Source organism: Sminthopsis crassicaudata, chromosome 3 (genome assembly GCF_048593235.1).
Source record: "Sminthopsis crassicaudata isolate SCR6 chromosome 3, ASM4859323v1, whole genome shotgun sequence".
NCBI classification, from domain to species: Eukaryota; Metazoa; Chordata; class Mammalia; order Dasyuromorphia; family Dasyuridae; genus Sminthopsis; species Sminthopsis crassicaudata.
In genome coordinates, this window is record NC_133619.1 from 267,717,907 (window position 1) to 267,744,245 (window position 26,339).

A 26,339-nucleotide genomic window follows, 5' to 3' on the forward strand; every position below is an offset into this window, starting at 1 on the left:
GACGTGGGAAGTGTGTGTGAAAGAGAGACAGAGACAGAGAGAGAGTGAGAGTGAAAGAGAGAGACAGAGAGGAGGAGAGAAAGAGAGGAATAGAGAGAGACAGAAAGAGAGATAGGACAGAAAGAGGAAGAGAGACAGAGACAGAGACAGAGAGAGGAGGAAGAAGAGGAGGAGGAAGAGGAGAAGGAGGAAGAAGAAGAGAAGGAGGAGGAAGAGGAAGAGAAAGGGGAGGAGGAGGAGAGAGTGAGAGATGTTTTAGCTATATGGCCTATTATACTTTACCCTTAATCAAAGAAATCACTCAAATTTATCTCCATGAGCTCCCTTTAAGTTTTGTCAGATAAGGTCCAAAAGAATCCCAGAAAAGTTGTGTAAATTTTTTTTTTTTTTTTTACTTCCTCAGGATGAAATATTTTTAAGAATTTATTCATTTTGTTTTAATTTGTTCTTTCCCCCTGATTTTCTCTTTTTTGTTCAGGCCCTAGTGGAACAGAAGATGGGTTTGTAGGCCTGAATTGGTCGGATTGTTTCACATCATCAGCCTATTCATGCTCTCCCCTCCCCTGTTGTAAAACACCAGCTATTGCTAGTGACACAGTAGGAGCATTGTGAAGCGCACTATACCACCCAGATTTTACCTCAGCGCTCTCTCCGATCCCTTCTTTTTGTTTCCAGTCAAAAGAAAGCAATTGCTTAGGGGATGGGAGGGGGTGTTCCTATTGCTTCCACTAACACAGAGGTTAAAGGAAAGATTGATGGGAGAAAGTTCACCTAGAAAACCAGGATAAATTTCTTGCCGGCCAAGGCCAGTTGTTCCATTGTCCTGGGGCCATGTTTTTTGTTAATTATCTCTCACTCTCTTCTTTTATCGAGGAAACTGGCAGCAAAGCATGGAGAAAGGAACAGGATATAGGGGTCAGGGGGTCCTGTTAGGCCACCTAGGTATTCCATTTTAAATACTAAGGGTGGGTTAGGCTCAGGGTGAGTTGGCTTAGAGGCTGAGGGAGTGGTGACCATCCAAATAATAACTTATCTGATCCTGTAATTTATGGTGAAAACTGCACCACCCCTCTAACACCCATTTCCATCTTCCAAGTTTCTGTTTCATACCTCCCTCACCACACTATCCCACCCTGGTTTTAATCTCTACAGGACTACAAGGGAACTTTTCTGAAGAAGAAAAAAAAAGGAGAGGGAATAAAACTTGGTCCAAAGGAGAAGATGTTGTCAAGGAAATAAACCTTAGTGAGAGTAGGCATTAAACACACAGCTGCTAAATTTGGCCAGGCCTTAGACACTGGTGGTAATGACAATGATTCTTAGTGGCAGCAAACCAGATCTAAACATAAATGGGCCTCTGCCTGAAAGGGGAGGAAATGGAACAAAACAGTTCCTTGGGTACCACTGGCAGAGGAATAACATCAATTTCAGTTTTAAAAAGGCCAAAGAATCCCCCTGTTTCCCCACATTAGTGAAAGCAAATTCATAACGGGCCAACAAAGTACCTTTGAAACGCAGCTGCACCCCACTAACACTCTGCCTTTTTCCACCCAGAGAGACAGCCCTGTTTTAACCAGAAAGAAGGGGGGAAAGAAAAAAAAAAACAACTATTGAAATAGCTACCACAGACTGTAAAGGAGGAGGGGAGGGCAGTGGCTGTGGGGTAGAGAGCTGTTGGGGGAGAATGTGTTCATCTTGGCAGATGCAAATGATAAGCTCTACCTAATATAATGCAATATTCTTTTTCTCCTGGAGATAGGCCTACAGTGAATGGCTACACAGATTCTCAGGAGAGGAACTACTCTTTGAGACAGCTGTTGGCCAGTGGCAGCCATGGAGTCTGGGAAGGGCATTAAGTTCAGACTTTGGCTTTGGAGGTATTGTACCTCTGGATTACAGCAGGGTGTGAACAATACCTTTAAGGAGAAGAGGGTGCCAACAGCTTCCTCCTAGGAAGAGTATTCCAAGGAGAGCTGTATAGTATATTAATCAGATCCTCTTGTTTTAAAGTTAACAGTCCTTTGAGGTTGCAGAAGATTTAAGAAAAAAGCCCAAATATCATTGATCCAGATGTTTATCTTAACCACACCAGAGGTGACCCTCATTAAGTGGTGACCTTCAAATGAGTGTGGAATGAGTTGATCAACCCAGTAACAATCATGAAGGTTGAAGGAACCTCCAGCACAGAGAGAGAATATTTACTTTTTCAAGATCTTGGGGAGAGATCACAAAAGGAATGGGCACAGATAATATTAAATACCTGGAAGGCAATGCCCTTTATAAGGTTCTATATAGTTATAGTTATAATTACTAAGTAACCAAATCAGAATGAGAACCTAGGGTTAGTGGTCTTATTATGCCAGAGCAGAAAGCACACTGGCTTGGGAATCAGAGGACCTAGGTTAGAATGTTGAGTGGTAGGTATGCTTCTTGCTTGTGTAACTTTGAGCCAGACCCTGTTTTTGCATCTGTAAAATTGGGAGGGCAGTTGGACTGATGTTGTCAACTATGATGCTGAGATCGCCCCACAATATCACGTTTTCTCTCCAGCATCTTCAACAAAAACTAATTAATCAGGCACAGGTAGTGAAGACTTACCTGGTCTTCAAATTTTACCCTTACTGAAGGCCACGGAATTTGTTTTATATGATACCTCATTGTAAAAGTATCCAATTTCTTTTCTTTTCTTTTCTTTTCTTTTCTTTTCTTTTCTTTTCTTTTCTTTTCTTTTCTTTTCTTTTCTTTTCTTTTCTTTTCTTTTCTTTTCTTTTTTTTTTAACATAACTGTTGGAATAAACTTGAAAATCATATTGGTTCTTTGTGTCTATTGTCTTTCTGGATGATTTTTTTGGGAGGGATGGAATTTGACAATCCAAATAACCAGTTATTTAATTATTTCCATGTTAACTTCTTTGAAGAAGAATGAATATGTTAGAGCAACAGGAGGAGAAGGAGAAATAAAGGTCCATGATACACTGGGAAAGAGGCAAGAGAGGGTGAGGATCAAGGAGGTGCCAAGTTCTGAATTGGACTCTGACAATGATGGATTCTCTCTTTGGTGTTGAACAAGGCACTTACCAGCATGCAACAGCAGGCCCCTCAGTTAAACAATTCCTCACTTTGCACCAAAGGTCTACTCTGGGGAAGTTACTGAGTCCCTTTCTTCGACTTGCCCTGTTACTTGACCTTCCTATATTCCCACTCTTCCAAGTCTGGAATATCAGGAATAAAATAGCATGGTGCTTTCTGATGATTCCTTTGTAGCAGTTAAGGATTCCAGCTTCATTCATTCAAAGGGAAAGAACCATTAATTAAGTAATGAGGTGGCAGATGAAAATGCTACCATTCACTATACTCTATGGACTCCAGCAGGTCTTATTCCAGGCATGTAAATTCATGATATATTCTTTTAGGAATAGTAACTCCCTTCCTCTTTTTCTCTGTCTTATTCCTCATTTTCCATGGGTGGAGGTAATAAATCTGGACCTATAATCATAAGAGCTCTTCAGTCCCGATTTTGTATCTAGGAACACAAAGCATTGCTGAACTTTCTGTGCATTTCTCTCTCTATCACCATTTTGAATGTAGTCCTTTAAAATGAAAACTCCATTATTTCTATTTCTCATCTACTCATGGGTGTGAATTTCTATTGCTCCTATGAGACAAGGGGCTTACAAGAAGAGGATCCCCATTCCTCGAGTCTATTTGTATTCCCTCAAAGAATAAAAGAGCTCTTTCTGGACTTTTTGTTTGGGTATCCATCCAAGAGGTAGATTGACACAATTGTGTACTCCCAATAATCTGTTTATGCTACTCATTGGCTTAAGACACTTCAGTGGTTCCCTAATGTCTCTAAGATAAACTACAAATTTTGCTGTCTGGCAGCTAAATTCTGCCTTTCCAACTGATTTCATAATATTCCTCTTAACACACAGCATTTTCCCCAAACTCCTCACTTCAAGACATCTCTCCTACCTCCCTATTTTTAAAGAGGCTATTCTCCATGACTGGAGATGATGGATTGATGAGGAAGAGGATGATGATAATGATAACTACTCTTTATGTTGCACTTAATTTTTTGAAAAAGTCTACATGTGTTATCTCATTCAATCCTCCCAACAGACTTGTGATAGGTATTATGATTTTACAAATGAGGAAACTGAGTCTCATAAGTGGCTTGTACAGAGTCACATCATCAGTAAGTATCTGAGGCCAGTCATGTACTCAGATGTAATTCCAAGTCCAACAATGGATTCACTATACTGCTAAGACTCCTTCACCCCCATACTTCTGCTTGTTAGAAATCATAGCTCCCTTCAAGTATCTCCTTCCTACTTGAGATCTTTCCTGATACTGATATTATTAAATCTTTCCCATTACCACTCTTCTATACTTATATATGGAACTACAGATTTAAATCAGAAAAATTAAGAACATATAAATACAATGTTCACACTTAATATATGAATAAACATATAAATAAAATGTTCACACTTTATATGTGAAATAGAGTCAGAAACACTAAATGATTGAGAAACAGAAGAGAAGAAATTTTAACTCAGTCATCTGATTAACAGAACAACTTTCCAATATACTGCATCATCTTTTTAAGAAAGTACACCTTCATTCCCTCTACTAGAATGTAAGCTTCTCAAGGACAAGGACTGTTAAGGTTTTTCCTGTGGATCCTATGTGCTTCACTCAGTGCCTTGTAGATAGAAGGTACTTTTTTATGTTAAACATTGTAGAAATATATGTGAAATCTAATATATGTATACATATTTATATAATTATCTTGCTGCATAAGAAAAATCAAATCAAACCTGAAAAAATAAGAAAAAAATAAAATGCATGCAAACAACAAAAAGAATGAAAATGTTATGTGGTGAACCATATTCAGTTCCCATAGACCTCTCTCTGAGTGTAGATGGCTCTCTTCATCACAAGATCACTGGAATTGGTCTGAATCATCTCACTGTTGAAGGGAGCCACATCCATCAGAATTGATCATCATATAATCTTCTTGTTGCCATGTGCAGTGATAAAGAGGGTACTTTTAATAAATACTTGTCTATGCTGACTTATGAACATGCCAGATGCCTATCCAGAGATGTATAATTTGGACAGTATTTGGGCCATTTGAAATAGAATTCCAGTAATTATTTCATACTTAGCTACAAAGTGATAACCTGAAATGCTCTTCCTTTCCCACCTCTGCCTCTTGGTTTCATTGATCTTCTTCATGTTTTCCTTTTTCAAAGAGGACCAGTAATGTCACGAGGTGATGTCTTGACTTGTGCATGAATCAGATTTAAGTGAGGCAGAGATACACAAAATTTTCAGTCTTGCTTTTGCTTCCAGAGTCATCAAAGTCCAGTGGTAGGATAAAAGTTAAGATGAATGACAATGGCTGAGATGTAATAGATGACCTTGGCATCTTTAACACCCTCTTGGAGTAGATACCCTTTTAATTTACTGATTAATTTGAGACTAAACCAATCTGTGTGCTGAAATGGTTTATCAGGTATGGTTACTGGTCATGCTACAGCTTGTTGGAGACACAGATAAGGACTGGATGATAACTGGACACCAAAGCTGGGTGAACAGTCCTGAAAAGGGTATACAAGCCCTCACATCAGAAATGCTAGCCTTTCCTGAACACCCCAAACACCTTACTGGCCTCTTTTAAGATTGATGAAATTGTACCTTCTACAAGGTCCTGGTTCTGCTCCCTCTTCTATTGCCTGTCCTCTCAGACATCATTTGTGTCTTGTATTTACTTCATTGTTTGAATTCCATTCCCCTTTCCCCACTAAAATGGGGAATAGTGCATAGCCTGGCACAGAGTAGGTGCTTAATAAATATGTGTTGACTGATTGGTTTGTCATAAATAAATTAGCAACTGAATGTTAGAGAGTCTGGTTCTTTCCACCAGAAGTTCTCTATTCTGCCTTAGTTAAAAAAAAAAGGTAAAAGAAATCATAAAATGGCTTATTCAAGGAAAAAAAATTCATTTTTATATTAGTATCCTGCAGCACTTCCAGAGTCAATTTTTTAAAACTTATTAAGAATTTATTAAGCACACTTTTACCAAAATTATTTCACTTGATCATCACAGCCCTAGGATGTAGATGCTATTATTAAATTAATTTTATAGTTGAATAATCTAAGGGCAAAGGCATGCAGAAGTTGGTTGATCTGCTCTGGGACATACAGTTACTAACTAGCAGAGGAAAGGTTTGAACTCAGATCTTCCTGATTTCAGAGCCTCAGCTCTAACCACTGTACTATCTAACTGCTTAAACTGAGCTGATTATTGATTTTCAAAGTGAGGTACTCAAAATGTAATTCGCATTCTTCATGTCTAATCATAAAAATTGCTAGCAATATTTCAGCATTTCCCCATCCTCTTATTAGCTTTTATCCATGTTCCCCTGAAACTGTGTAGTCACCAGGTTACAAAGGATTAATGATCTGTTTTTCCTTTTTTTTTTTTTTTTTTTTTTTAATTTCTGGGGTTCAGGAATATACCAGCAGTCATAAATCTACAGGCTGTGGCTTGCTTGATTCAGGAACAAATTTCAAGATTTCAATTATACAAAATCCCAAATGGTTCTTCCAGAGGTAATGAATTCTATTCAATTAAACAATATTATTTATTTAGTACCTATTAGTGCAAAGGACTTGTTGAGGAAACAAAAATGAAATAAGGTTTTCCTTGACTTCAGCAAGTTTCAAGTCTTTTAGGGAATAAGATATACAAAGAGCAGTGTATTAGGCATTTGATATTTATTGTATGGAATTGAGTGGAAATAATTCTAATGAAAGATTAAATGTAAAGCATGCAAAGAACATGTCTGGGGAAAGTTATATATGAAATTTGAGGAGGGAGAGAGCACTTTTTATCATAAAAAGTAACAAAATATTGTTTTTTGCCCAAAAGAAGAGCGTATTTCAGAGCTCACTGCACAGATGATGACAACTTTTCATAGAACTGATATTTGATTTTATAAAAGAAGACAGTACCATGTCTTGTCTGTAACAGTGGGGGAGGCTAAGTGACCTTTATAAAGCTTAAACAATGCCAGTGTTGTGAGTGAGGGGAGAAAAAGAGCAGTCGCGTGTTGGGAGGAGGCTGCTTCTTGGCCCCCAAACTGATTTAACACCCTTGTCCTTTTTCACTCTATACGAAAGAGACATTTGGATCACTGACTTGAGGTCTGTTCACTGAGAGTACTTCATCAATCAGAGGTCCTGTTACTGGAACACTGACTGAATGAGCATAGCCAAAGAGCCGCTGTGGAGATGATTGTGTGAACCTATGCAAAATGAAAGTGAACAGATGTGAGGTCCCAGATGTGAGATAGTGAGAGTCTGCTCTAAGCCATGTGGTACCCAGAAGAGAGATTCATTCCTAAGTGCTCTGTGGGAACAACTCCCCAAAGTTTGAGTATAATAGGCCCATCTTACTTTAAGCAGTAAGGCAGGGAATGTTGGAGGCTTGCAATTTTATTATAAGTAGTAAAAACCTTCTTTACCCTGCATGAGAATTGTCAGGAATAAATTGTTCTGGGCAGACAATTTTTTCAGAGAACTGAAACTTTAAGAGGCAAAACTTTATTATTTTAATAATTTTAATAAAAATCTTTCTAAAATGAATTATGTACTTCTCAGACTTTTAAAATATAATATATTAAATATAAATTAATCTTCTGTGGATAATTTAAGATGGCAAGAGTATTGGGCTTGAAATCAGAAGATCTAATTGTCTTGACTGTATTAGCTATAACCCAGTTGATTTGGGGCATGTTGTTTTAATTTTCTGAGTCATTTTCTTGATCTGTAAAATATGGGTGATAGATTACTCACTTGATCTCCAAGATCACCATCATTTCTTAAATCCTATAACCAGTTATTATATTAATACACTCATTATATTAATAAATGCTCTCAGAGTAAGATATCAGTCAATCCATACATATTTGCTAAATGCTTAGTACATATGTGCCAGGAGATTGGTTAAATACTAAGTATACAGAAAAACTACTGTCAAAGAGATGAGAAATACATAAGTATTTCTAATTCTAGAAAACACAGAACAAGTAGATGGAAAGTAAAATTGTTGCTTGGCCTCCGTTTTTGAAAAGAATCAATGTCTTCACTTTCATGTGAATCGGATTCATATGAAGCAGAGTTGCACAAAGTCATCAGTCTTACCTTTCTGCAGTTATCAGACAAGACAAAAGTCAAGAAAGCTGACAATGGACTGGGATGTAACCGATGACTTTGGGTCTTCTCTGTGTGACCAAGCTCTATATAACCTGTTTCAACTACCTTCATAGTAGTTGGAACAAAGGGTTCACATCCCCCCATGCCTCCAGAAGAAGTCTTCACAAGCTTGGGGTAGGTAGACAATCCCCTGATTCTGATGGCCACCAAAGAAGTGACTGGTATGTCTGCATGTCCAGAGAATGATTCCTATTAGCTGAGGTCTATATGATGGCAGGAAAAATTAAGGTGGAGATTTTTTTCCTATTGGCTTTCATTTTTTCCCTCTTATGTTTTCCTCAGTTTTTTGCTTTTCCTTTTCCCCTAAGTGTCTTGATTGAAACCTTTCTTCTTCTTTTCCCCCTTTTGGGGAAGAAAAACAACCATATGGGGTAACCTGTAAAAAAACAAACAAACAAAAAAAAACAACCATTATCTATACTTATTCCCTCTTTTGGGTACACTCCAAAGTCCCATCTACAGTGCAGTTAGTTTAAAACCTAGAATAAGAAAGCAGAAGATGTGCCTGATGGAAATATGAAGAAGTGAGCATAGATGAGGAATCCAGATAAATCTCATTTGATCTCAGTTAACCTTTCCATAAGATAACATTTATCTGGAGAACAATCTGGAATTATGCCCAAAAAGTTATCAAATTGCATACCTTTTGATTCAGCAGTGTTACTTATATCCCAAAGAAATCTTAAAGGGAAAGGGACCTGTATGTGCCAAAATGTTTGTGGCAGCTCTTTCTGTAGTGGCTAGAAACTGGAAAATGAATGGATGTCCATCAATTGGAGAATGGTTGGGTAAGTTGTGGTACATGAATGTTATGAAATATTACTGTTCCATAAGAAATGACCAGCAGGATGAATACAGAGAGGCTTGGAAAGACATGAACTGATGCTAAGTGAAATGAGCAGAACCAGGACATCATTATACATTTCAACAACAATACTGTATGAGGATGTATTCTGATGGAAATGGATATCTTCAACAAAGAGAAGATGTACTTCAGTTCCAATTGATCAATGATGGACAAAATCAGGTACAACCAGAGAAGGAACACTGGGAAATGAGTGTGAACTATTTACATTTTTGTTTTTCTTCTCAGCTTATTTTTACCTTCTGAATCCAATTCTTGTGCAACAAGAGAATTGTATGGTTCTAAACACACATATTGTATCTAAGATATACTATAATATATTTAACATGTATTAGACTGTCTGCCATCTAGGGGAGGGGGTGGAGAGAGGGAAGGGAAAAGTCAGAACATAAGTGAGCACAAGAGATAATGTTGTAAAAAATTACCCATGCATATGTACTCTCAATAAAAAGTTATAATAAAATAATATTAAAAGAAAAAAAAGATAAAAAGATAACATTTATCTGTCATTAAGCCTATTTTATTTTATTTTATTTTATTTTATTTTGTATAAGAAAAACACAGTAGTGAATCAGTGATCAAGGCCAAATGTGATTCTAAGATTTAGGAGCAAGTATGTAAAACTACATTAAACCACAAGACAAAAAAAGCCACATTTTAAAATATGAAGTTGCAAGCAGGCCTTAAAACTTATCAGGGAAGCTTAAACTTTTCAATGAGGGAGAAAACCCTAGAATCTATAGTGCTAGAAAGAATATCAGTGGATTTTACTCCCCAATCCTTTTGACATTGCCTTGGCTCATTAGGAGCAGCTAGGTAGTATAGTAAAATATACTGTGTATACATATACATATACATATACATATACATATACATATACATATACATATACATATACATATACATATACATATACATATACATATACATATACATTATACATATACATATACATATGCATATATATTTGTTCAAATCTGGCCTCAGATACTTACTACCTCTGTGACCTAGGGTAAGCCACTTAATTTGTTTTTGTTTCCTCGTTTGATAAATAAACTGGAGAAAGTGGTAAACCACTCCAGTATCTTTGCCAAGAAAACCCTAAATGGAGTCACAAAGAGTTGGACATGACTGAAGAACATCAATAACAAGATTGCTTAGAATAAGATAGAAAGGCTGAGGTTAAAGAAAGGTACAGCTAATCAAAATTTAAATGATTTAAATTTATTTTTTTATTTAAAAATTTTAATTTTAATTTAAATGATATTTCAATTTTTTAAAAAATCAATTCAAGAAACCTCTTCAAAAATGACTTTACCTTTATTTGGGAGTTGTGAGATTTTGGTTTCAAATATTATATAGAGCTTTATCCCTTATCCTGTTTTGAATAAATAATTTCTACTAAATTATATATTTGCTTGAGGCTAACAGAAGACTTTTGAAATAGTTCTCTGACAAGGTTTTTTACAAAGAATACTTGCCTATACCTTACTAAAATTCAGCCTCTATGGTACACATAGACCTCTCTTTTTCCACTCAAATGGACCATTAATGGCTACTTTCTGACAAGGATTGGGGTGCATGAATGGAGGAATTTATTTATTATTCACAGGATAAGACCCAGAATTGCAAAGCTACCTAGACTTTACTATTCCTCACTCCTTTCCCCATATCCAACATATTCTCTCCTTATAATAGTCCTTCATTTAGTCCCCTTTTTTCCACTCACATGACCACCACACTACTTCAGGTCCTATTGAAATACCCTTCCAGTTGGCTTCTTGCTGTTAGTTTCTTCTGTCTCCAATCAATCATTCACACACACAATTGCCAAAATAATATTCCTAGATACAGATATGACCTTGTCATTCCCATGTGCTAAAACTGTCTGTGGCTTCTAGTTTCCTCTAATATAAAAATGCAAACTCAGTCTGGTATTTTAGGGACCTTCACACTTTGACTCCAACTTTTGTTTTATTTATTTGACTCCAATTCCAATTTTTATTATATTTATATGCACTACACATCCAACCAAATTGAATTGGTACCTGTTCATTCCATCTCTTTTGTGCTGAATTATCTCTTTACATGTCTTAGAATTTATAATTATTTCCCTCCCTCAGCACTAAGATACTACCTACACTGTGAAGTCTTCTCTAATTCCTCCAGTAGTTAATTATCCCACCTTCAAGGAAAGATCTCATCCAGTATGGACTTATCTGTGCACATATTTCTCTCTCTTTGTGTATATTTGGATGTAGTTTCCTTTGCTACATTATGACTTTCCTCCCATATCCTACATTTGGGTGTATAACAGAGCTCGGTGCAGTGTCCTCCTCTCTTATCACACTATCTCAGTAATCTCTTTAGCTCCAAGGGGTTTAGTTATCACTTCTATTCAGATGATGCTTAGATCTATATATCTATCACTGATCTCTCTCCTGAGTGCGGATCTTTTATCAACAATTTCCTCTTAGATATTTTAATTAGATGTCCAAGAGAGATCTTAAACTCAGTTTGTCCAAAACAGAACTCATTATTTTTACTCACCACTATTTCCCTTTTTCTTAACCTTCCAATTTCTAAGAAGGACACAGTTCTTCCAATCACCCAAATTTACAATGTTGGACTCTTTTTTTCTCCCTCTTTTAGTCAGTTACCAAGTCTTTCGATTTCACTTCCATAATATATTTCATATCTGTCTCCTTTCCATTCACCCAGACATCACTCTAATTTAGCCATCATTGCTTCTCACTTGGATCATAGCTAAAGCCTCTGAAAAGAGGCTTTATCAGATTTGCACCTAATTGAAGAATGTATTTCTCAATACATTCTTCAATTAGGTGCCAATCTGATATTCCTAAACAAATCCTAGATTTCTATCTGGAAAGGACTTTAGAAGTCATCCAGCCCAGCTTCCTGATATTAAAAGTGAGGATCTAGGAGCAGTTAGGTGATACAGTGGATAACCCCAAAGTCAGAAAGACCTAAATTCAAATTTGATCTCAGACATTTACTGGCTGTGTGACCCTGGGCCACTTAACCTCAGGACCTAAAGTTCAGAGAGTTGAAATGACTTCCCCAACATCTCACATATATAGTCATAAGTGGCAGAGCCATTATTTGAACTTGGTCTTCTGTAAAGTATAAATATCATCATAACCATGCCCTGCGCAAATAATAATCACTCAGTTAATGGGAAATGCTACTATCTTGTGTTTTAAGCACTATAATAGGCAGTCAAGAAGCTCTAGTATCTCTTAACTAAAAAAAAAAAATACATAAAATATAAAATACAAATATAAATAAAATAAAATAATATAAAATAAATAAAACATAAAATACAAACTCCTTTATTTGTTTTCAAAAACTTTTACACCCTGGGTCCCAGTCTACCTTCCCAGTCTTGTTGAACATTAATCACCTTTGGTCACTCAACATTACAGCCAAATCTGCCTACTTGAGTTTTTTTATGTGACATTCCATCTCTAGTCATGTTGCTTTCGCACAAATGTACCCTGCACATTCTGTGCAATAATTAAATGAACAGAGTACAAGGTACCCTCTCTAACTTTTTGTATTCTTGTGGTAGACTCAGCTTTAAAGGGTCAGGGTCCTAGAAGGCATCTATAAAATTATTTTTTAATAAACTCCAAAACTTTAGAACAAATTCTGAAAAAAATGCAGCATTTCAAAAATATAGTTGTTATCAGGCAGCTAGGTGGCACAGTGGCTAGATTCCCAGCTATAAAGTCAGGAGGACCTGAGTTCAAATCTGGTCTCAGATATTTAGCATTCCCTAGTTGTGTGACCCTGGGCAAATCACTTAACCCCAATGCACTCTGTGTTCCTGTAGATCATTTTCTCCTAATAAGCTTAAATGGCTTTCTATATAGATACAATCTAAAATAACCCTGCCAGTATTGCTATTAAGACAATGGTTTTCCTATGTTTTTGATCAGGATGAAACATACAAAGTGCTGAGGACATCATTACTGATGGAAAGAACTGAACTCCAGACATGTGTCTCTCTTTTATCAATGAAAAAGCATCCATGTATCAAGCACTATGGGTAGGTGCTGAAGATACAAATAAAATTAATGGAACAATTCTTATCTGCAAGGAGCATACTTCTATTAAGGTAAACAACAAATGCATATATAGCTTCATAGAGATATAAAATACAAAAATATATTGAAATATAAATAAGCTATAAATAAATGCTAAGTAATTAAGGTGGTTTAGGTAGAAGAGTACCAGCAGCTGGGGAGGATCAGGAAAGGCTTAATGTAGGAAGTAGTACTTAAGGTGTGTCTTGAAGAAAGAGAAGGATTCTATAAGACAGAGATGAGGAGCACCACACTTTAGGAATGAGAAAAGGCTGATCCAAAGGCATGGAAATATGTAGCATGTGAGGACAGAGGAAGTCTCATTTTGTTTAACTACATCATAAAAGAAGGGAGTGAAAGACAATGAAGCTGGAGAGATGGTTGAGGTCAGATTGTTAAGTGTTAGCTCTGAGAGATAATTGAGAGAAAGGCATCACTGGGGTGGTCATTGCACTAATTTAGACAAGAGGTGAAGAGGGGCTGAGTTAAGTAGATGGTAAATATATAGAGACAATCCTGAATAAAGGTAAACAGTAAAGTTCCAAGATTTATAGTGAAACAGAGGAGTGAGGAATCTCCTAAAGTGTTCCCTGGGCTTCCTATCTTGTAAGAAGTTCTGAACATAAGGAAAAACTTCCTGAAAATTATAACTATCATTGGTTCCCTATCATTATAGGTATATAAATGAAAGCTGCATGATCACTCATTGAGGATATTGTAGAGAGAATTTCTATTAGGATATGGCTTGGACCTCTGAGGTCTCTTCTAATTCTGAGATACTGTGATTGTATCATTAGACCAAAATTACATGGCCATGTCAAAGCTGTGACTGCAATACAGGCCTTTTAAGTCCTAATTCACTACTTCCATTCCATTTCCATTCACAGAGATATAGAGATATGTAGAGTTCTACTGTTTTCATTTTGAGGGCATTATTCCAAGCAAAATCGCTTTGAATGTTGGAGTAGCTCTAATTATAATCAGGCCCCAGGAGAAAAGAATATTTAGCATATTTACCTTCTAAGTAGAATGAACTTAATGAAGCTCTCTAGTGGGGTTGTGAGGGATTTAATGTCTACTATACATTTCAATACTATATACATTTTGACAACTTTTAGAGACCTATTAACTTCATAGAGCTGAGTTTTTATCTCCATTTAAAAAAAAATTTTCCTGACTTTGTTGTACTAAGAATTTAGCCAGACTCTGAATATCCCTTTAAAGGAAGCACTATCTAGTCCAATGCATTCAATAATCATAAAAGACTACATGCTTCATGAGGACAAGGATTATGTTTACATCTCTCTCAGTGCTTCCCAAATAGTAGATATTCAATAAATGCTTGACAAATTAATGAATGAATTGCCAAGTGGATCTGAGACCACACTAAATATTTGCAAGGGTATTCTGCTGAGAGGGGCTACCGAAGCTATCTTGACCTTTAATACACAATACGTTTTCTGCCACATTGCAGAAACACCTTCGTTGAGCAAGGAGTTTTGATTTGTGATTGTGGGAACAAGTGTAAGCCAAGGGTCACAGTCAGTGGCTACGTGAATAGGGATGCCTGAACAGGGCCTCTCACCTTTGAGTCAGCTGCTGAATTGCTAGATTGGCTCTCCTCCCATTGGTAGATACCATGCAATATGCCCATGAGCTGCTTCTATGAATGGTGATTGGGCGTTGCCTACTGTCCATGTGCTGATCATACTTGCAAAAATGTATATGAACAATTCTGGAATAATAAACAATTTATATTTATATTTCACATCCTATGAGTCTCCAGCCTCATTCATCTTGCCTCTGAGATCAGAAGGCTCATATGCCATGAGCTCTTAAAAGATGGTTGCAACAATTGGCTCCTGGGGAACAGGGATGAGAACCTGGAAGGGTGCCAGAGTAACTATTTCATGGTCAAGTATTGCTACGTGGTCAAAACAACCTCTATGAGGACTCCATAGGGAGAGCCTGCTGAACTGTGCTGTTTTTGGATGAGGCCAAGTATGGTAAGTAACCTAATAGGGCAGAAAATAAGCAGCGTACTCCCATCAGGCAGGGAAGCATATGTCAGGACTATATATAAATGCATAAAAGAGCAGGGGTGCACAGTTCAATTAGGAGACATTAAGAAATTCCTGGACATTGCTTACAAAGTTTCTCCATGATTACCTGAGGAGGGCTGTTATAATTGTGATAAATGGATTATTTCTGATGAACAGCTCACCACTTTTGATAAACAATGCCCAGGAAAAAATATAAAATAATTTCATTAAACAAAGTCTGAAATCAGAACTAGAAAAGGAGGTCAAGAAATTTATAGTCGGAGCACAGACACGTCCATCTCTTAGAAGTAGATGTCCCTCTCCTGAACCTGAGCAAGATGATTTTGAATGGCCTCCCTTCAGTCCACCACCTTCAACTCCACCTTATTTTTTGTGTCTATCCAGACCTACAGCCTTTCAAATGCTCTCCTAATGTAAAAAATGAAATAAGAATTGAGGAAAAGCAAGAAAAGACACTTTATTAACTTTTCAACCTTAGATGAGAAAGAGAAGGTAGAGATGGCAAAGTCCTTAAAATCAATTATGGGAGGGGAAAGGAGAAAAACAAACAAGAAAGTTTCTTTTTAATGTTGTTGTTCACTCATTTCAACTCAGTCTTGTGAATTTCAATTTTCTCATCCATAAAATGGGGAAAGAAATTGAGCTATAGGATCACTTCTAGATTCGTGATTCTAGGATTTTTTTCTATCCATTCTTCTCATCCATATCTTGGTCTCTTTAATGGACAGGCTTTTATAAGCCAAGATTGGTCTCATACAAGGAGTTCATAGAGAGAAACAGAGAAATAAGATTATAGCATCATGTTAGTCCTTAAAGCTGGAAGGGATCTCAGAGGCAGAATGCTCTCACTAATAAATCACATAGACTAATAAATCTACAACAATCCTGAAGACATTCTTTGTCAAAGTGGTGTTTAAAAATGTTTTCTCATCATTTTCTTCAACCTCCCCCACCCCATGCTCCAAAATATAATTGTATTTAATGAAAAGGAAAATCCTAATTTGTGCCTAGTACATTGGTGGAACTCCTCCCTCCCCCTGTCCCCTAGCCCTTTTTCCTCCTCTGTGAGATCCATAGTTTTATTTTCTTGGAAACTTCCATTTGATTTTTAGACTAACAAAGGCAATATAGTATAAATGGAGTCAGAAGATTGAGGTTCTAATTTCAGTTTAGCATCTAGCAAACTGTGTGGCTCTGGGCAAGTCACTTCTGTAGGCCAATATGATGCCTCTGCCAAGCATAGGCCAAAATCTAGAATTCTAGGATAATATAATTTTCTTTGACCTATTTATTTTCCGGCTGATGGCTAATGGGATATTTTGCATTCTATAGTTAAATGGGTGGCACAATGAATGGAGTGTTTGGCTTTGAGTCAATAAGACCTTAGTTGAAATCAAGCCTCAGATACTAGTTATGAGGTTTTGGGCAAGTCTGCCTCAGTTTCCTCATCTGTACAATAGGAATAATAATAGCATCTACTTCTCAGACTTTAGTGGGGATCAAATGAGATAACATGCATACTTAGAGTCTTAAATATATAGATTTTGAGCTAACAGAGAACTCATTGGTATAACTCTATTATTTCATAGAGAAGGAAGCTGCAGCTCAGACAGATTAAATTATTTTCACAAAATCACACAAATAATTATGTGTAGAGATGGACTATAACCCTCAAAATATAATGGTTTTTTTCCATTTCTCCCTGAACCATGCTGCATTTTCAAGACTAGACACTCAAGAATACATATAATAATAAATTACACATAGGAACATGTACATAGGCCTAAGCAAACAGAATTTTATACCTGAGGAGAGAAATATGTACACAGGAGACATGTGGGACTCTATTGTCAAATACACCAAAATCCATCTCATCCTTCCCTGAGATCAGATGAGACACTTCTCCTTTTCTCCCCTTTCCTGAATTACCATTTCCCTAAGACATCTCTCTTCTCCCACACTTACATTTTCTCCCCCAAAATGTTTTCCATTTCCATTCCCTTAGTTTTTCTTCTTTCTCTTTTTGAACTTATCCATGTCTTGTGCCCCAGCTTCTTAAATTATGGGTCACAACACCATATGTGATCTTGTAACTGAATATGGAGGTCATGAAATTATAATTTGTCATGAATAAATGTTTGCTTTTTTTACTTATTTTATATACCTGTATACCTGAAGTCATGTAAAAATTTCTCAAGTGAAAAGGAGTTACAAGAGGAAAAAGTTTAAGAAGTTTTGCCTTATATGACTGAAGCAGATGCCAAGGATATGGACAATTAAGGACACCTCCTTAGGTGCCTTATGGGTTGTATATTCAGTACTATATAAAGTGAAAGAAACTTTTTTTCTCTCTCCCTTTCATTAATATACAAAACAAGGCAATCCTTGGGTTTGTGCACATTCCTAATACAATTTGCCACGTGAATGTCCAGTGAATTTGTTTTCAGGAATGCATTATGGAGGGCCCTACTCTACTTTGGAGCATGTGCAAGTATTCTGTGATTATTTCCTATCCTCTTCTTGTGTGGTGAAGAAGGGCATTTGGATTGATTGCTTAGTTAGAAACTGAGCATACAAAAAATCTAAATAACTCAACCTCTTTGCTATTTAAGAAAAGGTTTGGGGTAGAGAAGAGGGGAGATCTTGGGTACTCTCACAGCTGAGGATACCATGTATCCCACATGATTTTAAGGACTAGTTTCTCATAGATTAGCCCAATACAAACATATCTACGTGCATAAATTTGTCTACCTTCATTTAGATAGGATGTATACAAATGGAGCACTGTTGTGGTTGATAGTGCTGGCTTACCCAACTATGAACAATATAGTTCTTGAAAAATCTTCCCAAAGGTACCAGTAGGTGACAACTTTGTTTGATGACTTTGACTCTTTGGAGACTCTACAGCAGATCCTGCAGCCTGTGGTGTCCTCACTCTTCCTTCTGCATATCCCTTGCAATTAATTCTGTCTTCTTCAGCAGACAATAAAGACAGTCCCCTTTGGGCTCTGTCACCTATCTGGCTCTGTTTTTTACTTCCACATGGGCCCTAGCTCACCACGATTGTGTCCTAAGTATGAAATGTGGTCAACACCGCATACCAAACAATGTATTATATGTATTAACAATAGGTTATTGAGGACTAGAACAATGTACCAGGCTCTTGCCACCATGGAGAAGGAAGTAGAATCAGAAAGGCAAGTCCTCTTTGTAATAGGCCAATAAAATGAAAATAGGCTTCTACCTATACAGTAGATTTCTAACTCCTACACTTCTGGTGGAGAGCAAGCTTCACAGTTGGAATATGAAGGAGGATGATTAGTGATGATGGGAAAAGAACATTTGCACATCCCAACGGGTGGAATATGAAAGAAATATTTCCTGAATCCCCAAGATGAAGTGGTAATATCATTGACTTGGAGGAGCTGGAGAACAGATTCATTCTCTGTTGTCATCTTAGTGTACAGTCAAATGCTAAAGACTTGTGGCCTGGAAGTGAGGATGGGCTTCTTCAACCTGGAGTCCCCCTTAAGCTAACTTTTGTCAGTAAAGTTGAGTAATTCCAAGACTAAACTTTAATGCAGTAATCACTTTGGGAGAATAATTCAAACTTCTTTGCCTCTGTTTCCAAAATGTAGGGTTTGGCTCAGATGCCTTGTCAATTCACTTCCAACCCTAAATCTAGGATCCTATGATCATAATATCACCAATAAATCTGTACTGAGTCTCTCCTCTGCTAGATTTAAGATAGACCATAAAGACACACACAAAAACTATAAAATACAATGACTGTCCTCCCAGTCATCGTGAATTAATTTGAATCATTGTGAATCAATAATTTGAATTAAAATCTAATTCAAAATGCAACATGGCAAGGTAGTCTATGTTAAATGACAGAAATGAAAATAACATGAAAAATTGTATTGTAATATTGTAGCTCATTGAAAAAAAATTAGAACAAAGCTATGAGTCAATAATGTCACCCTAAAATTCAATGGAAGTGAATATATATTTATTAGGAACCTCCCATGTGCTAGTCATTGTGCCAGGTACCCAGCACACAAAGAAACATAATGATCTTTCATTCAGTTTATATTCTTCCAGGGAAGGAGTATTTCTATTAAGTAAGTACAAAGTTCCACAAAATAACATGGAGACTAAGGCCTCAGGAGGTGGCATCTATTCTTAGAGGTTTGCAAACATGGAAAGACCATTTCTCTGATTGTTTTCTCAGTGGTACACCATTGCTCTGCAATTGCATTTGTCATTGCTTTTTTTTTTTTTTTTTTTTTTTTTTTTTTTTTTTTTTTTGATGAAACCCATGTTCATTTTGTGTATGGCTGTTTTTATCCTACTATTGTCACTGTTACCAGGCAAGCAGGGCAGAGCAAGCCGTTCCTTCCATTTAGTTAATAGTCCACGGACTATTCTAGAGATGCTAGTTTGTCATGGAAAGAGGCTGAATTGTTTGTTTAACAGTCAAGTGACAAATTATTTAATTAGCACATATGTCATTTGTCTCCACAGCTGCGTTCCTCCAACTAATTGCAAAGCAGCCTTAATTTATTGTAGATATATTGCTCCCTGATGCTAACGTGATAATTACACAGTTCCATTGTGCCTCTGCACAGAGTTTAAAAATGAGAGTGATTCCACCACATGGGGAAAATCATACTGCCCAGCCAAACCAATGTATACAGTCCCTCTCTCCTACTGTCCAAGAAATGTTCACCATGGCTGTGCTTCTTTGAAATTTTTCCCTTAAGCTTTTCCCCTTAAGTTTGTGAGGATCAGAGAATCAACAGATTCATTTAATAAAGTGTGTTCCAATGGCTTTCCAAGTCTGTTTTCATATCCCCACCTACTGGATAAATTGCACCATGTAACTGTAGAGAACCTTCTCTCCTTTGGAATCTCTTGCCTGCCACTGACTCACAATGGAAAACTTTTCCTTTCTCACTAATAAGATTTGTTTTATGGGCCATCAAAGGGAAAGTCTTTTGAGCAATATGTCCTGGTGTGAGACAAATTCCTGAGGCTATCTGGGCTTCTAACATCTTATTAGCAAAATAGTGATAAAAAAAAATACTTATAAGATATGCCTATATATAATAGAATTTAATGGTGGTACTGAAGGGGTTCTGAGAGAGAAAGAAAAGGGAGGAGAGAAAATGTGTATGTGAGAGGGATACAGAGAAAGGCATAGAGATGAAGAGAAAGAAAGAAAGAAATGGAGGGAGGTAAAAGAAGTGGAAGTAGAAAAAAGAGAGAGCAGAGAGAAAAATGAGAGAAAGAGAGAGAGAGAGAGAGAGAGAGAGAGAGAGAGAGAGAGAGAGAGAGAGAGAGAGAGAGAGAGAGAGAGAGAGAGAGAGAGAGTTCACTTGTGCTGGTTTATATGTGAATTTGGGAGGAAATGGGGCAAGTTGAGAGTGACAGGAGAAAGCTCTGAAAAGGGAGAACTATGAGCTTGGGTGTATTTGCCTTTGGTGAATAGATCCCAGGAGACTTTTGTATTTGTTAAAGACTCAGCTCAAACAAAATTATTCACATCTGTCTAACAGAGAAACGAGGCAGGGAGATCTGTTTAACCTAAAGAGAAGAGCTAGAGCTGTTGCTTCAAAGGGATTTCTTCTCTAGCCCAAGGGACCCAATAACTAACTCTTTTATTTCTAGGCCCTCTAACACTTCTTGTGCTTCATGAACACTGGACACCAAGAGGGACCCACAGTAAAGCTGTAGAAATAGGACAAACATTTTAATTTGTGTCTAATTAATACTGTGACTAATAATAATAGGGTCTTTCTTCTGAGGTACTCCAGACAGCATGGCATAGCAGCTAGAATGCTGAACCTGGAGTCAGGAAATCCTAGATTCAATTACTAACACTTATATTTATTAAGGATGACCAAGAACTAGTTCTTTGAAGCTCTCAGAGTCTCAGTTTCCTCGTGTGTAAAATGGGGATAACATTGCCTATAGTACCAATTGTAAGATTCCAGTGAAAATATACATTTATTTTCCTCATATAGTTGTGTATTTTCCTTCTGCCTGGCTTCTAGTTGTATGTAATGGCTCAGCACCCCATCACATGTTAAATTTCACAATAAAAGAGACCCTAGAATATTCTTGGCTACTGCCCAAGCAGCCTCTGCACTGCAGGGATGGTGGCTTGAAGAAAAGGTCCCTTTTCCTCTGAGGGTTAATTTATTCAGCAGGTGATAAAGGGAAAAGCAGTTTTTCTTAAAATCTTCCATAAAAACATTAAAGATAAAAATTTAACATATTTGGCTTGTGATGTTTTTCACAACAGAAATATATATGTTAGTTGGAACTCACCATATATCAAGGACCACACAGCCTAGTCAGCTTTTGTTTTCTAAATCAATGTATGCTTACTTGCTGTATTAATATTTTTACAGAGCCCCTTTGGCAGGAATATTTCTATATTTCACTTCAACACACCCCTGGTGGTAATTTGCTACTCTTTCTCCTTAAACATTGACAGAATCCATCACTTTTGAGTCCTACCATCCGGGAAATTTCCGCAGTCTCTCTTCTGGATAAAAGGCTTTATTAAATCAGGCAAACGTCAAACACACAGCTCAGTGTAAGTTAACCAGACCAGTGGAGAGGAAGGATAAAAGTCTCCTTGTGGGAGTATAGACATAAAGGAAAAGTTGGGGTGGGGGGAGTGACAAGGGAGGGGGCAGGGAGAAGGAAAAGTAAAAAGTGGAGGGAGCAAGGATGGGCTGATGGAGGAGCAAGATACAGTAGATAGGGCATATTCTTCCTTTTCAGGTAGTGAGTAATAAGGGACTCTGTCAGCTGTGCCTGTATCTCCCCCAGATGTCAAATTCAAAACAGCAAATGTAGTCCTATTCTCTTTTTCTTTTTCTCCCCCACCCATTTTTTCCTCCTTCAATGCAGAATACAAGGCCACTGCCAAAAACATATCCCTCACAATCCAACATCAGATGGTGACTCCTTTCCCACAGCTTGTGTGAGTGAAAACAGTGAAATTATACCCATGTTTTAGTGGTGAATCCCCTGGTGTTCAAGCAGAGGCAAGCCCAGCACAGGGCCCTTGTTCCCCTGCTTTTTGTTCCTGGGTTTGCAGTGTTTTTAGTACTGGATACCATTCAGCCACCATTCAGCATTGTATGTCACTTCACATATGGTTCATCCGCTCCAAATGTGTGCATGTACCCAGAAAATGCAGCTTTTCATTATGTATTCTCTATGTAACAGAAAAGATTAAGATGTAAGCCTGCTGAATGCAACAGGAATTAGTTGGACAGATGAATAAGGGAAAAATGAATCTGGAATGATGGCGGATTTAGTCTAATGATTGTGGGAGGGCGTTAAGAACTTGGTGGTAGGTTTCAGCCCTTTTAATCCCAGACTGTGTGTGTATTTTGGCAGCAGAAATGTTCCTTCAGAATTACATCTAGAGGAGTACAGTAAAAAAAAAAAAAAAACTACCATAAAACTTTAACCTGATATTGATAAAAGATATCAAAAATAATAAAGTGCCAAATCTCTTCAAACTTCCTTTTTGTTGGGGGAAAGGAGGGGAAAATGATGTTTGAGGGGATTTTATTTTTCAATGCTCACAATTAAATTATTTTAAATGAAAGTATAATGTCTACATGTCAGTGTGGCTATTTTCCATCTAGAATTTCTTTATTACAACATTTTACTTATATGGATAGCTACTAATGAGGGACCAACTCTGAGAGGAGAAAAAAAAAAGCCCTCTGAATTGACTTGATTTTAACGTACAGGAAAAAGTTGAAATGCTCTAAGAATCATTCTCTCTCCACACACACCAAAATCTATATGATCCTTGGATGAACAAGCCCAGTGTAAATGGTATTGAAATGCAGTTATTTGAAGTGGGTGTGAATTGTCATTGCTGAGGTTTGAATCAATACTTCAAAAGGGCATACTAGTTAAATATCAACCATTTCATCATTGCACATAAAATCAGAACAAGGAACTTTTTAGACTTACACTGACTTCCTATAACAGTTTCCAGACAGAGGGTTTTTTTTTTTTTTTAAGCTAATTTTGGGCTGGAAATCAAAATTTGCATCACAATAGAAATATTTCAAAAGTGTAAATACAAAAGAGCTGCAACTTCAGAGACTTGTGGGTCAGATGTGTTATTTTGTTTCTAGTACATCATCTCATGAAGGCCTTTGGAAGGGGTTATTTACTAATTCAAGACATCAGAGTGAATTCTGTGAGGGGCTCCTTGAAAAAATGGAGGCAGCTGACTCCTAGTGATTTATGCTCAGTCTTGTAACATGCTGGGAGAAATATTGCCAAAACACCTCAGCTTTTGCAGCAACTGTTGAGGTAACTTGATTCACAGATTTGAAGGGTGATAGCATATATTATAAAGCTTTCAATTGATTCATATTAAACTTGAGATTTAGTAATTAAAATGTGAATGAAAGCCTATCTTGCCTTTCTACTACCAAGTGTTTGTTGTCTCTCAAATACCTGTGCTCCCAAACTGTGAAAGATTCCATCATGAACTTTAAAATGGACAGATATTAAAACTGATAATAGGAATGCCAGTCTGTGATGGCTTAATTGTTTTTTTATCCAACATTATTTTTTTTTTCTTTTTAGCTTCTATACTAGAAAGGAATCATCTTCTAATGTTTTATTCCATAGAGCTTTGTGGGTTACAAATATATCAGGGTCAATGATACATTTTAATTATTTTTTACATTTGTAAAGTAAGGACTCTTCACAGGATTGCATTAAGAATTATAATGTATATGAAAACCCTTCATAAATTGCAAAACTCTAAAAAAAATCAGTGTAATCTAACATCATTACATTGCATAGTACTTCTAATTATTTTAGCCTTCTATATTTTAATTAATTTATAATTTATTTTATTTTAAAACATAAGTATTTAAATCATAAATCATGATTTTTCAAATGCCACAGAAGACTGATGGCCTATGTACAAATTAAACTACAGGTGGATCTTAAATTTAACTGCTTATTATCATTCCCAAGTCAATAGTTTTCCATCAGTTAACATCCTGATTTGGAAATACGAAAAGCAAAAAAGCTGCTAGCAAAAAATAGGAATGGGGAGAGAACCCCAGTATATGACACTGAAGAAAAGCATGATTGTGAGTGCACTTTTTCTAGCATCTCTGAGGAAAGTTGATGTTCACTGGTGATCTCAGAAGGGTAACTCTATAACCTCTCTCCCAGCTTGGTTTGGAAACCTAGTAAGATGGTTATTTCCTGGCAGCTGCATTAGAAACCCTGGCTAAATTACTCCTGCTCAGTAATTGGTATAGGTTATTATCATTCCCGTACAAGTTTGTATAAATCCAAGCAAGGCTACCATCTACCCGTATTGGTTTAGTCATTTGTTTTCATACAAATCCTGGTGTATCCTTTTCTCCTCAGGTCCCTAAGCATGTGTCACAGCATGGCAGAAAAATCTTGCCTTTAGCTTAAGTAATCTGGGATAATTTTCCACAATGCTTTTACTGCTTTCACAATAGGAGCCGTGTTTCCATTTGAAACAGTTTAAACCTACATAATAAGCTCTCCCTCTCTTTTTATTCCAGTGAGTTTAATTGCATTTTAGAATCTCAATAAACATGTGGGTGTTGCAATAAGCAGCCCCCTCCCCTATTCCCACCTCCTACCTCTCCCCTCCAAAAAACCCCTATCTTGGCAGAACACTTAGATCATAATTTGCCTGTTGGGACAAAAAAGACGTGCCCTTTGCTTTGTCCCTGTGTATATTTAGGGTTATTATCAGTGTCATGGCTTCTAAAGTGTCTTTCTGTGCTAAATACAGGGCCGGACCGTGGAAAATCAAAAAACAAACTGGCATTTGGAGGGGCAATAACTTTTCCCTAAGAAGGGAGGAATACACCATTTGCCTATTATTTCAGACTTACTTCTGGTTCTCTACCTCTTCCAAGGTAACAAGGAAGAAGGATCACCCACATCCCTTCACTACCTTAGCTTTTTCAATGTAAGATAGCAAAGGCAGCCTTCTCTCAGGAAATTAAAAAGAGAAACCTTTTTTGCTTTTAAAATCAGAAGTTCTCTTTTAGATATGAAAGCACATTTTTAACATGTTAACCCTATGGAGAAGTAAAAGTGAAAATTCAGGGTAGGGGGAGGTGTTTATCTTGAGTCTTTATTGTCCTTTAATACTTTAAGGCCAGTCTGAAAATCCAAGTAATACTTTCATTCACCAAATCAAGTTTAATAACTTTGTTGCTTCATTTCTGAAAGGTGCCAGTAATGAGTCTGGTGGGAGGAGGGGGAAGGAGAAGAAACATAGTAACACTTTGCTTTTCATTTTCCTCTGCTGTGTCAATGGTCTATTATTGTCCCAACATACATAATAGAACAGCTTTGCTTTCCCTGCCTCTCTTTGCCTCTGTCTCTATCTCTCAGTCTCTGTCTCTGTCTTCCTGGCTTTGTGTCTCTCTTTGTCTCTTTAAGATCCTTTTGATATCTGCTACAGTTTCCTATGACTTCTTAAATTTTGAAGATATAGTTTCTTTTGCCTATTTTTATGTTATCAACATCCATAGAATGCTCTTTTCCTCTTCCCCTCAAAAAGTTCCTTACAAATAGCCTGGAAGTCTATACTTATTCCTTATATATAAGCCATGCCCCAGATTCCCCCCTAAGAACTTAATAGTTCTAGTCAACATCTTAAAAAATTTGAGAATATGGATTATGCAGAATTTTAAAAGATTTTTCTATCCTTATTTTATAGATAAACTAAAGCCCATGAAGATAAAGACTTTGAATTAATACTGAGTTCTGCCTTTTACTTTATCATTTTATATTTATATTATTTTTATTTATTATAACATTATTTGCTTCATGTCAAACACTTTCTGTTTCCTGCTACCAACTTTTTGATATTAATATTTAGTCTTTTTTCCAGAAACACTATATAAATATGAATTATGGAATACCACAACCTCAGAAGAATAACAATTT